Source organism: Crotalus tigris, unplaced genomic scaffold (genome assembly GCF_016545835.1).
Source record: "Crotalus tigris isolate CLP2741 ecotype Arizona unplaced genomic scaffold, ASM1654583v1 scf7180000018829.1913635, whole genome shotgun sequence".
NCBI lineage: Eukaryota > Metazoa > Chordata > Lepidosauria > Squamata > Viperidae > Crotalus > Crotalus tigris.
The window spans coordinates 145,282-157,855 of NW_024097219.1; the positions used below are offsets into that span (position 1 = coordinate 145,282).

Genomic DNA, 12,574 nt, shown 5'->3' on the forward strand with positions numbered 1-12,574 from the left:
AGACAGACTGTAGTCTGGAGAGGACTGTTTAATTGGGCAAATGTGTAAAGGGGAAAGCAAAACAAAAGCAGGCAGGTTAAATAGCTTTCTCCATTATCTCTGCTATTTTTCCAGAGAAATGGATGCATGCATACACACATACATTAACTGCCCTTCATTTGGGGGGGGGGAGAAAAACATCCAGGAAGTTCATTTCCCACATAACATGCACTTGTCTAATTGTTGTCACAGACCTGAAGGCTGAAGCGAGAACAGTGACACTTTGGGGCATGATCTACACAGGCACCACCATGATTCTTGCAAAAGCTTGTCAGTCCTACAAAATGTCATTTGTTTTTTTCATTCATAGCTTGCTCCCACACTTTTGCTGATGATTATTGGATTGCTTGTTGGCTTCAGAAGGTTGGGCTCGAGGTAGCTCTTTCTGGTTTTTTGTTGTTGTTGTTTGACTGGACTAATGGAAAAAGAGAATGCAGCTGCTCTATTTTGTCTATCAGGGTTTGTCTTTCTGATATCAGTGAGAATGCTGACAGTAATACCATGTTAAGGATTTCATAGTCCTGTTCATTAATGAGTTCAATTTAGGGGCTATTGGCCACTGCTCTTGACAGCAGCATCATAGCAGGAAAGCAGAGGACATGTTACATCAGAGCAAGGTACTGGAAGAAAGTAATATTGGGAAACAGAGATGACTGGAAAAGGGGCTAAGTTTCAGTAGTTTCTCATCCATGGGCTGCATTTTGGCAATCAGCCTTTCTATTGGACAAAAAAATTAAGTCAGCACCTGAATGTGGCAATAAATAAATGTAATCCTGTTTATTGGATGTGTTTTTAATGAAGCTGTTCAAAGTACAAATGCCAGTAACTTCTCAAGCACTGCAACAGAACTGATCCTGGATATTCAGCCCATAGAAAAGAGAGAGTGTAGGGGAAAAGAACAGAATTTGACCAAATTCCATTGAAGTATAAAGTTATTCAATTCACACTTCCTGACTGTTGCCAAGTTGGAACAGAAATATCAATCTTGAGTTTTTCAGATGTGAAAAATATCACAACCCAAAAATATACACACCAAAATACATTATACTGGGGAACATGTAGATGTTGGGAAACTATCAGGCTAAATTAGGACATAATGCATACAAAATTTTGTTTGGAGAAATGTTTCATAAATTTTTCAAAGAACCTTATGTTTTAAAAATGCAGCTTCTGGTTGAAGCAGCTTCTGGTTGAAGCAACTTAACCTTGGAAAAATGAGACCCAGAAAAAAGGGACAATTGAGGGATTTTTTCCTATTTTCAAACTGAAAGTCATTCCTCTATTAGTAGCTTTGGCAGGAAGACCTCATTTAGAATGTAGTTCACAGTAAAAGTCTGCATAACATGCACCAATGAAGCAGTATTTCAGAAAGCTCTATCCATGAGAAGGAAATACGCTTTGAGTTGTAATCCAAACCAAAATGCAGGGAATATAAACTTTTTAATGGGATCATTGCTGGAAAAACATGCATTTTACTCCAATTCCTTTGGTAGCTTGAACTTACCTCCACCCTGATTCTTTCCCATAAACTAAATTTAAGCATACATAGCATACATTTGCACCTCTTTGCCATTGGATTCTGCTCTTTGTGCAAGGCAATAAAGTCTATCACTGGGAATCTCCCACATTTCTAATCCTCAGGAAGTGAAGTGGTGCTGGAAATGTCTCTTACATAAGCCATTTTGGGTAGTTATGTAACAGCATGTTTCTCATATCAAAAGCCTTTTATTCGGGTAGGGCTTGCTTAAAGGGAGGCTCTATATGCTTATTATCCAAATCTGCCCTTTTGAAAATGTTTCCCCCAATGAGTACACATTTACATGAGCAAAATCTGAGCAGGACTATCCATCTGAATTTTGCTTCAGGGCAGCTTGCTTTGACCAACCTGTCTTCAAGCCATTCATCTGCTCTTCTGGGGTTATGTTTTCCTTACTGTAGCTTCCCCCTAAGCATCAGTACCTGGGACAGAGAAAATAACTTTTCTGCAACAGTCCTAATGTGAGTAGGAAGCTGACAGGAGAAAATTGCTAGATCATTCCCCTGCTTGTCTCAGTGACTCGCTTCTTTCAAAGCTGGTTCAGTTCCATTAAATATGTGCAGAAGGGAAACCCACTTTGGGTTCTGTTTCTTTCTCCTCCCTAAGTTGCCTCCAGGGCCTGTAAGCACTAGCTGTGTTAATAGTGATATAGAGTAAGATTGTAGCTTCTGTTAGACTGGCACTGTTTGATAATTCAATTGTGTGTTACAACCAGACATCTGAGGTAGTTAGGTAGTAGAATACCACAGAGCTGTAGCTGAGTGATTGCATTCAACAATGTTTCATCGAAGAGTGCTTTCTTAGGTTTAGTCCTTCCACTGTATCTGTGCCTATCATCACAAATGTCTTTTATCTCTAGAGATTCTTATAGGAGTTGTTTTAATCAACTTCCAAATTCTCTCCTTGTAATGCTCTGCTATGTGCACCAACCATTAAGTGAAAGGCTCTGACAAAAACAAGTGCAGAATTCAACAGTCCTCAGGTTGCAGCGGTGGTTGATGGAGGTTTTTTCATCATCTTTCTCCTTCCTACTCAAGGAAATGAATAACATCACTATCTCGTTAATCTTTCTTCCAAAGCCATCACCATCTCCACAGTTTCTTAAAGAAAACTACCTTGTATTTCTTGCCATGGTCCATTAGTTATGCAAAAGGGAATAGTGCTTTTTCAAGATAACTTCATTGTGGCTAAGGAACAAGTCTGTTTTTATGGAGAGACAAGTTGATATTATAATGCTTCCGGGTTTGGCATGCTAAACTGTTCTCTGGGATAATAGCCATGTTGCTTTATCTTAAATAAATTCTTTATTAGAGAAAAATGGGTATTTTTTTTACCCTGATTGCAATGGCATAACTTATTGAATATACTTTAGATCCATTTTATTGTCATGTTTTTTGTTCATTCATTCACTTCTAACACTTTGTGACTCAATAGCATCATTACAATAATATTGCCCAGCAATGACAGCTTCTAGATTCATTAATTAGTACAAATTCAGATTTTTAGGAATAGTAAGCCCTAAAAAGCTTGCATTCCAAAATCCAAAGCAAGCATGAGAGAAGAAAGCAAATATCATTCAGCATTATAAACATTTGTGCAGATATGCACACAGTGGTAGAAATGCTTACTCAGAAACAAATTCTTCTAAGCTCAGTGGAGTTTACTTCTTACTAATTTTATCTAGGGTTGCAGGCTCTGATGTTTAATTTATACAATCCATGGCCAATGGAGCAGAGTATGTGGGAAAAGAAGCACAATGTAGAGGAGTAGGCATCAGAGAGTATATGAATTACATTTCAACTATATGGAACCACCCTGCAAAATAAAGAAAGGGAATGCCAGCTGCAGTTTCAGCAGGTCTCAAGATCTTCCCATGTCGGAGATGACGCCAGCACTAGCCACTGCCTTCCCGGACCTTATACCGTGACATTTCTCATGATGCTCTGAATCCTGTGCTATGTTCAAGCAAGGGAGTTCACTGCACATTTACCCCTAGATGAATTGGAATGTTTACTTGTAAGCAGATACCTTTTAAGAGCTGAAATGCTCAGCCCCTAAGTAAGAGGAGCTTAAACCTGCTGTTTCAAAGATATATGTTCCTTGTTATGCTCCTCACTATTTCTTTTCTGATTTTTATGGTCCTGCAGATATGAAATGAGTAAACCAGGAAAGAGCCATAAGGTCTGGCTTTTTTAAAAAGCAAATTAGATGATTAGAGAGTATGACTAATGATGCATACTCCATTAAGTGACTTGAACCAATGAACAAGCTATAGGGCTCCTTATCTGGCCCTTCCTTTTCAGAAGGTATATATCACAAAAGAGATTTCCTTTCTTTTAGTTTCTTATTAGGTTTCTCTAAAATACAATGTCTTTGAGCACTAACAGCATTAAAGTACAATTGAAATCAATGAAATTATTACTGCTCAGATAGAGGTATAATTTCAGAGCAAAGAGGTTTAAAATAAAAAGCATCCATAATTTTAGAGCTCTGGTTGAATAAATAGGTCTTTATCTGGTGTTGAAAAGGACAGTGTGAGTGCCTATCTCTTTAATGACTCTGGGCAATTAAAAGAGGAAAAACAAGTTATATGTGCAGGGAAATCACAACCAACCATAAGACTACACTCTACTGATTAAAATAAAACCCAGACTAGGGGGCAGCCACCCTTTCTGAATGTCATTAGGATGGGAGACACAGGACTCTCAAGGAGGAGTATCAGGGAGCAAGACACTTCAAAGAGAAGGTTCAATTCTGGGTTCCACAAGTTTACACTGTTTAATCAACAGGTTCCAGAACATACCAACCCTATCTTATCTTACTGGAAAGGCATTAACACTTGGACACATATAAATGTGGTTGCAAGGAAGAATTTCTGGGAAGATTGTTGTAAAAGCAGAACACCGTAGTCAAAAAGGTCCCGTTCCAGTCATTATTTGTCCCACTTCATTGAAGGGAGCACTGGGGCAGAGTTTCTAAAGAAGGTTTCTAGGGTTCAAATATAGTCAGAGACAGAAATAAGAATAACCTGGTCCCAGGTTATTTTAAATCTTAAAATAACAGCTTTACACCAAGCCTAGCAATAAATTGGAGTCAATGCAGCTGACAATCCACTGTGCAATGTGAGCAAAATACCTAGAAGTATGAAGTATGCTGTTTTTATTTCATTTTATTTTGCAATTATGCTGTTACACTGAATTGTATATCTTACAATTTTAAAAGCTGCTGGTTTAAAATGTGGGAATCTACTGTTCAAAGGGAGTGAGGAAGGATATTCCCTCAGGCTGATAGAAGCCAATTGTTTGAGCCCCAGTAGCTTCTCAGATCAGCAGCTGTTTGGAAGAGTGTTGCATGGAAACATTAATCTGAGTTAGCAAAAAGTGTCCACATACCTCACTTTTTAGCACCTTGTTACACAACATTCTTGTTCTTACAGAAAAATCCAGAACTAGTAGGAAAACTCGCATACTCTTAGAACTGTCAATTAAATTATAACCAGTCATCTTTGGAGAGATGGAATTATTTGAATTACTTTTATAAATACCGGAATAAATAAATGAACAAGCAAATAAGGGAAGTGGAAGGAAAGGACAGAAGAAAGGAAAGGGAAGGGGCAGAGAAGGATATATGTTGATATTTAAATCCTTATTACATTATTATTTCTAGATAATTCACTTACCAGTAGTATTATGAATGAGTCAGTTCTGCATATAATATAAAACAGTTTTATCTATTAGACAGAACAACCTCAGATTTCCAGAGAAATGATATGCACTTCATAGTTGCATTTCAGGCTGAACTTTTGGAGGTCTGGTTGAACTTTTGGGGGAAACAGTTCAAGGTGCTCAAACCTTACATCAGTTGTCTTCTGTTTCATACTTTTCAGTTGTGATGAATTAAAGTCCATCATTACAATATAGAGTGAAAAATGACTTGAGGGCACATAATATTGGAGAACCAGATATGGATTTTGATAAAAATTGTTCAAGTGGTTGAATGAATGTAATCTGCGGGGACGGGAGGAAATATTCTGTCACTTGTTATGAATGGATGAGTAAGAACAGAACAAGAATATTCAGGAAAAATTGACTGGAATATTTGGAGACCTGAACAGACGATTATAAGGTAGTGTTACAAGTAAATCTTCAGAACCATTCATAAGAAAGAAAATCAAAGAAGTGAAAGAAATTAAAATGTAAATATAATGACCACAATGAAAGTAAGTCCTGTATGAAAAAAATGTTAGAAATCTCAACTGAATGAATAGAAAGCAGACAAGGAAAAAGGATGTTAAAACAGCTTTCATTTTCACAGAATAAAAATAATTATGCTTTGAAATACAGAAATGAAAAGGTGGAATGAGAAGGTAAAAGGGCTGAGGATGAGGAAAAGCACTAAGAGAATGTGCATGCCAAAAAAAATTTTTGACAGATATTGCATAACATATATAGAGAGAAAAAGATAATTGCAAAAAATGAGCGAGGAACAGTTAATATTAAAAGAGTCACAGTCTTCAAATATCTAATGTATTGTCACATAGAAAGAATGGGTTATTCTTTGTTCCTCCAAAGGGAAAGACCAGAAGCAATAGATGAATTTTTAAAGGAAGGTAATTTAGGCTACATAGCAGGAAGAACTCCCTCTTTATAAAGAGCTGTCCACCAGCTCTTCCACATAAAGTAAGGTTCCCATCACTAGAGATCTTCAAAAGTGTCTGGATCCAGTATCATCTGTAGTGGATCTTTCCTGAGCAGAGAATTAGACAGGATGACCTCTGAAAATCCTTCCATGGTTCTAATGCAACAAAGAGTATGAATCTATAATGTAGTGCACCAAAGATCAAGTAACTCTGCAGAGAACAGAGTGAACTATTGCAAATTACGTATTCATGGTGAAAATGTAGCATAATAAATGTATTTGTATAATTTGGTAGAACGTTTAATGAGAAAGTCTTGACATTGTTTATATGTTATTGAAATAAGTGAAAACTCCTGCATAAGAGTGCTTGTGCCCATTATGTTATATGGAAATAAATGCGGAATGTGGCAGCAGGAAAAAAACCTAAATCTGTGTGGGAATGGAGGACTTAAGTAGTATGTGATAAAACCAGAAGAGAAGAGGTCAAGCCTGAATGGTTCTGGAATGAATGTGAACTGAATGCAAAAGTGTTCAGTAGAAAAGAAGTACTCTGAAATGCTTTGGTCATGCAGAGAGAATAATAAAATCTCAAAACAAATATACGAAGGAAGAATGAATGGGTTGAGAAGATAAGGAGAGATGAGAAACTCTATGTCGGGTGGAGACAATAATATTCCCAAGAGGGAGGTGAAAGAATTTAAAGAACAAAATACAATGTGTGTGAAGTGATATATAAATGTGGCGGAAGAACGGATAGTTTGTAAAGCCCAAGTGTAATTTGGAAGGTACAGCTAAACCTGGTTTAGCTATAGATCCTTTCTTCTTTTTTACTGTGTTTCTTGCCTTGAATTTCTAAAGGTTTCTGTATTTTTTTTTTTTCTTCTCTTCTAGACTTTGCATAATGTTGCTTACCTGAAAAATAAATAGCAGGGTGGTTATGGAGGGATGGATATGATTTTCTTTTACACATACAACTACAAAAAGAGAGCTAGAGTAAAAAAAAGAGGAACAAATCAGCTTGAATTCTGCTAGTTAATTAATTCCAACATTTGCATGCCGTCTTCTTGAACAATTCAAATTTAAGGCTGTTCTTGATAGGACTTTTTAGGATTGTATTTGAAATATAAAAGAATAATTGTTGCAATTGGTTAATTCAGCTGACCTTGAAGACATAACAAAATTATAATGAATTAACATGAGAATGTCAGATTCCAAGAGCAAAGGCAAAAGGTTTTTAAATAATGCAGTTTTTCTAGTTTTATATCTTATTACCTTTCTGGATTAATTGGAACCCTGGTATTCAACAACCAGCTTCCAGAGTTAATATTCAGGACATTGTAGGAGGAGAGCCACATTCATCCATTGTAACCAAAAATCAAAGAGAATCTGGACAGGATATAAATCTGCTAGGGAAAAAGAGGCAAAATAATAATACAGGCAGTCGTCGACTTACAACAGTTCATTTAGTGACTGTTCAAAGTTACAATGGCACTGAAAAAAGTGACTTATGATTGTTTTTCATACTTACGACCGTTGCAGCATCTCCAGGGTCACCTGATCAAAATTCAGATGCTTGGCAACTGAGTCATATTTATGACAGTTGCAGTGTCCCGGGGTCATGTGGTCACCTTTTGTGACTTTATGACAAGCAAAGTCATAAAGGGGAAGCTTGTTTCACTTAACAACAGAGATTCACTTAACAACTGTGGCAAGAAAGGTCATAAAATGGGGTCATAAAACAATCATAAAACTCACCTAACCCATGTTTTACTTAGCAACATAAATTTTGGGCTCAGTCGTGGTCGTAACTCGAGGAATACCTGTAATGATGAACCATTTCCTATGCTCTTTACCTGAAAGAATCTCAGCATTTTGTTCTCCCAGTCATGGTGGATTGTTAATCAATGCCCCACAATTCTCTCCTGCCCCATTATTCCTGCCCAGAAGGACTCCTTCATGCCACCAGGCCTACAGGCACTCCTGCGGACTAGAAAAATGAAGGAAACTCCTGCCTAGGAAAAAGCAACCCCTTCCACACTGCCCTCAAAGACACTGTATGTGCACATCCATGGAGTCACAATCTGAGCTTGAAGGCAGCTCTTCTTTTACATACTAATTATGCCAGCGGCTTGGACAAACTTTAAGAATAAATAATCCTTCCATAAAGAGAGAGAGAGAGAGAGAAAAAAAAGGATATCCTCAAGCTGAGCTGGCTGAACGCCTGGTGACTCCATGAACACATGTGTAAAAAAAATTAAAAATTATGCTCTGGCCTTGGAATTTCTTACTTGGTCTCCTGTCCAAGGACTAATCAGGGCTCAGCCTCCAAACCTAGACAGGTCAATCAGATGCTGCCATCTGTTGAGGTTCCTTAAAGTAAAGATATTAGGAAACTGTTTCTCTCTTTTTTTTTTTTTTCTTGTGATGTATTTTTTGCTCAATCTCACCTCTTTCACATGAATCACGATTACTATTCTAGTGCTACAGATGAGACCCTGAAGGTGAAGGATGGTGGCACACCAGAATTCATCCTTCAGGGAACCCTATTGAAGTAAGATGGAATTCAGCTTTTTAGATTCAGAGGATCTGCCTGAAAAATACCAGATCCTCTCCACAGCAATTCTCTGTTCTTGAAAGTCCCACTAGTGACCAGAGAAGGTTTTGACCAGCTGGGTTGCTCCCTGGGAATTCTTGAATAGGGAAAGCAAGGGCTAATGTGATTTCTGCTTGGGCAAACTGTATCCCACTGCTTCAATTAGCTGCAGCCTGACACTTTTAGTAAGACTAGTTTTTTTCCCTGGTGTGGGTGTGGGTTTGCCCTTCCCTTGTCCCTCAATATTTTGCAATCATCTTTGAGGTTTGCAGAAGAGCAAAATGGGGGTCCACGGACACCAGTCTCTGGAGCTGCAACATGGTAGCGGTTTCCCCTAGTAGCATCCTTGACCTGTTACACCCACACCCACCCACACGCTCTGGGGGAAAACAATACTCCCTCCGAAGTGGCAGCGGTCCTTGTCAGTGGCTCTGTGCCTAATTGCTGGGGCCCCAGAGAGCCAAACGAGCCAACGATTGAGAAGGTGACGCGTGACTCATACTAGCCAGCCGGGCGGGGGTGGGGTGGGGAAAGGAGGGATGCCCTTGCGGGGAGGTGCGAAGGTGGGGGCAGAGCGAGCCGCGCGTTGGTTCCCAGCCAGGGAGACAGAGGAGGCTGAGCCTGCAGGATCCCCAGCATCATGAGCCGGCCCACTCCGTCAGGCAGCGCGGAAAGAGACGGGCAGGCGCGTCAGGGTTGCAGGGGAGTGATTGGAGCGGCACCGTCAGGCTGCGGGAAGAGCGGGAGGCGGGCTTTGGGCGCCGCGGGACTGAAGAGAGCAGCCCCTTCCCTCTGCCGGCCGCGGGCTTGCGGTGAGTGGGCCAGCGGGCCAGTCGGGAGCCCCGCGGGAAGGGCGGGGGCGGGGCGCGAGCGGACGGACGGAGGGTTCTCTCCAGCCGCGGAGTGTCCAGGGAGAACCCGCAGGGCTAAGAGTCGCCTCTGGAAGCTCACCCTGGCCGGGGGAGGGGTGGCGAAACCGGGTGGTGGTGTCTTGCATGTTCTTGCTGCAGCTGCCTCTCTGCGAGCCTGAGTAGGGCGAGACGTTTCGAGGCTGCCCCGCGAGCGCTCCTCGCTTCGGTTAAGCCCCGTGCAAGAACTTGCAGCGCGCCGGCCGAGTTCTCAGAGCGCGCCGGGCAGGGTCCCAGCTTGCCGCCTCTCTGTCCGCTACCTGGAGGCTGTGCTCGGAATCGCCCCGCCAGAAGCCGGGAGTTCCCGGGAAGGAGCTGTCCAAGTTCTGGACTGAGCTCCCTGCTTCGTTGGCGGAAGCCAGGCTGGCAGACCAGCAGGGAGGCTGCGATCTCTGCCTGCTACCCGTGGCGGATCGGAGCTGCGAGCTGCCTGCTCTGCATGTTAATAAGTCGGCAGTGCGGATGGTGGTTGGATAATGCGGGATGCTGAAAGGGGAGGTGGGGAAAAACTGCACGGTATTCGCCGTATATCAGGAGCGGGAGAAATGGACCAGGAGAAGTTGGGAGAGTGAAAACTGAAGGGAGAGGAGAAAAGGGGATATCGTGTGCAATGCAGTTAACTTGCCTACAACCTGTCACACGCAGTCTTCCAAGCAAACGAGAAGACACCTATCTACCTGGTAGCGGTGGATTGACACCCCCCCCCCATGAGCATTAGGAAATGCTGCAAGTCCCAGAAAGATTGACACACATGCTCCACCTGCAGTCTGTCCACAGGGCTCGGCTGGCTGCTCTGCCAATTTCTCCTTTTGCTCTGTGCACCTGTATTCCCCACTACTCCCACTGTCATCCTGGTAGTTTGGAACCGGCCAGTGAAAGGTGAATCATGGAAATAAATGAGCAATTATTGCACCTGCTCATTGATAGGAAGGCAAACTCTCGAGATATGGGACAGGTGGCCAGTGAGCAAGAGGTGGAAACAGTTCATTTATTAATCCACTTATCTATCTAAGAACCTCTGAATGGCAAATAAAAGCAAATTCATTTTTTTAAAAAATCACAATGCATTAATGCTCGATGCTCATAATAAACCACAAGACAGATATGCCCATGCCAGAACTTCCCTGCTAACATCCCAACCCAGGTGCCCAGGAGAAGGGCCGTATCTTCCCAGTCTTATGGAAGGGCAATAGGACAGGCTGGCCATATTCCAGAGGGGAGGCTTCTCACTGATAGGAATGAAATGCTGGTGATACTCAATCCCAGGTCAGCCAAGTGATGCTGCCAAGGCTGTCTGTGTCTGAATGGGGAAGAACCAGCTTTGGCTCAACCCTAACAGGATTGTAGATTTTAGCCGCCACCATCTCCCCTCCCTATTCATCATTTGAGTACACAATATCTCTTGAAGATTATGTTTGTTGGATGACATTGTCCAAACTGCGGTGGACTGAAAAGCCAGCAAAAGCCCATCCTCAGGATCATAGAGACAAGGCAGTAGTACAGCCTTATCTGCACAAAAGTAAAAACCTGGAAAATGTTCCATGGGTTTCCTTCACTTGCTCCTCTAGCTCAGGAAATGAGACAAAATCTGGGATGAGATATTTGGAGAACTTGTGTCCATATCTTTATTCAGACAGAGAAAAGGAGACTTCCAGCCATGCCCACTTTTATGTTTTGCCCAGAGCTGCTTGCGGTTGACCTCCCCTCTTGTTTTGGAGATCTCTGCTCTCCATCGCTTTAACTCATCTGCTAGAGAACTAATGAACAGAATTTCTCCACTCTGTCCAGCCAGACAGCTTTATGACAAATGAACCCTAAGGTTCCCAATAGTATTCTTTTCCTTTAGTCAGTGAGGTTCAGCTAATGCAGTGGTTCTCAACCTGTGGGTCGGGACCCCATTTGGGGTCGAATGACCATTTCACGGGGGTCGCCAAACAAGGCTGTCCGCCATTTTTTTCCCCTTTTCTTTGGCCATGCCCCTGGCACCAGGTGATGTATAAGTGGTTGGGGGTCACCACAACATGGGGAACTGTATTATGGGGTCGCGGCATTAGAAAGGTTGAGAACCACTGAGCTAGTGAGACTGAAGCCATCTGGATTCTCAGACTCTCCCAGAGTCATCTTTTCTGCCCCAACCCTCTGAAAGCTCTTGCTGCATGGTTCTCTTGCTTCCCTTCATAGTGGATTATTTCCCCCCCCCCGCCCTCTTTTTACCTCACTTTCTCCTTCCAGCAGTTGGAGCTTGCAACTGGTGCGATATCTCATCTTCAAACTCCTTTCTGAGATATTAAGAAAATCAGCAAGAGAAAGACTCACTGACCCCTAGCAAGGTGTTCAGAGATTCAAAATTCTTCAGATTTCAGCAGAAAAAAACCAAAAAAAGGAAGTAGGGAATCTCTCCCTCTCAATTTTCTATTCATTTGTGTGTGTATGTGTGTGTGTGTGTGTGTGTGTGTGTGTGTGTACGCGTATGTGAATTTTCATATATGACACTCATAAAGTATCTTTGAGTATATCAAATGCAACTTTTTTAAAAAAAGCCAATATCAACCAATACCTTCAAACCCAGTCTTTGCATGAAATACTCCAAGAAAAAACAATTGTATAGTTTCTCTGGGCTGCTTTTAGTTTATCCTCCTGCCCATTTTCCTACTAGAATATTTCTTGAAAAGATTATTTCAAGATATGGATCTCACACAAGTGTAATAGTTCAGGTAATTTGGGGGGGGGGGGGAAATCTCCCTGCCATATAAAACAAATGGATTATATTTAGTGTGCAAACAGTTCTCCAAAGCACAAACTAGCTTATCTCCTTCATACAGATCATGGCTGTCATGACTTTCAAATTATTTGAAGCAC

The 12,574-nt window shown here is 41.5% G+C and overlaps 1 protein-coding gene across 4 annotated transcripts in view; it reads left to right on the forward strand.

The window, feature by feature from the left end:
* Window positions 1–12,574, forward strand: part of CPLX2 (complexin 2) — a 138,352-nt gene that overhangs the window by 104,966 nt on the left and 20,812 nt on the right. The window contains exon 1 of one of the 4 annotated variants that reach the window (XM_039356704.1): window positions 9,441–9,619. The exons of the other annotated variants lie outside the window; for them this stretch is intronic. The gene's annotated coding sequence lies outside the window, so the exon portion shown is untranslated. Of the gene's footprint in view, window positions 1–9,440; window positions 9,620–12,574 lie in introns of those variants that run through there. 4 annotated transcript variants of the gene reach the window in all.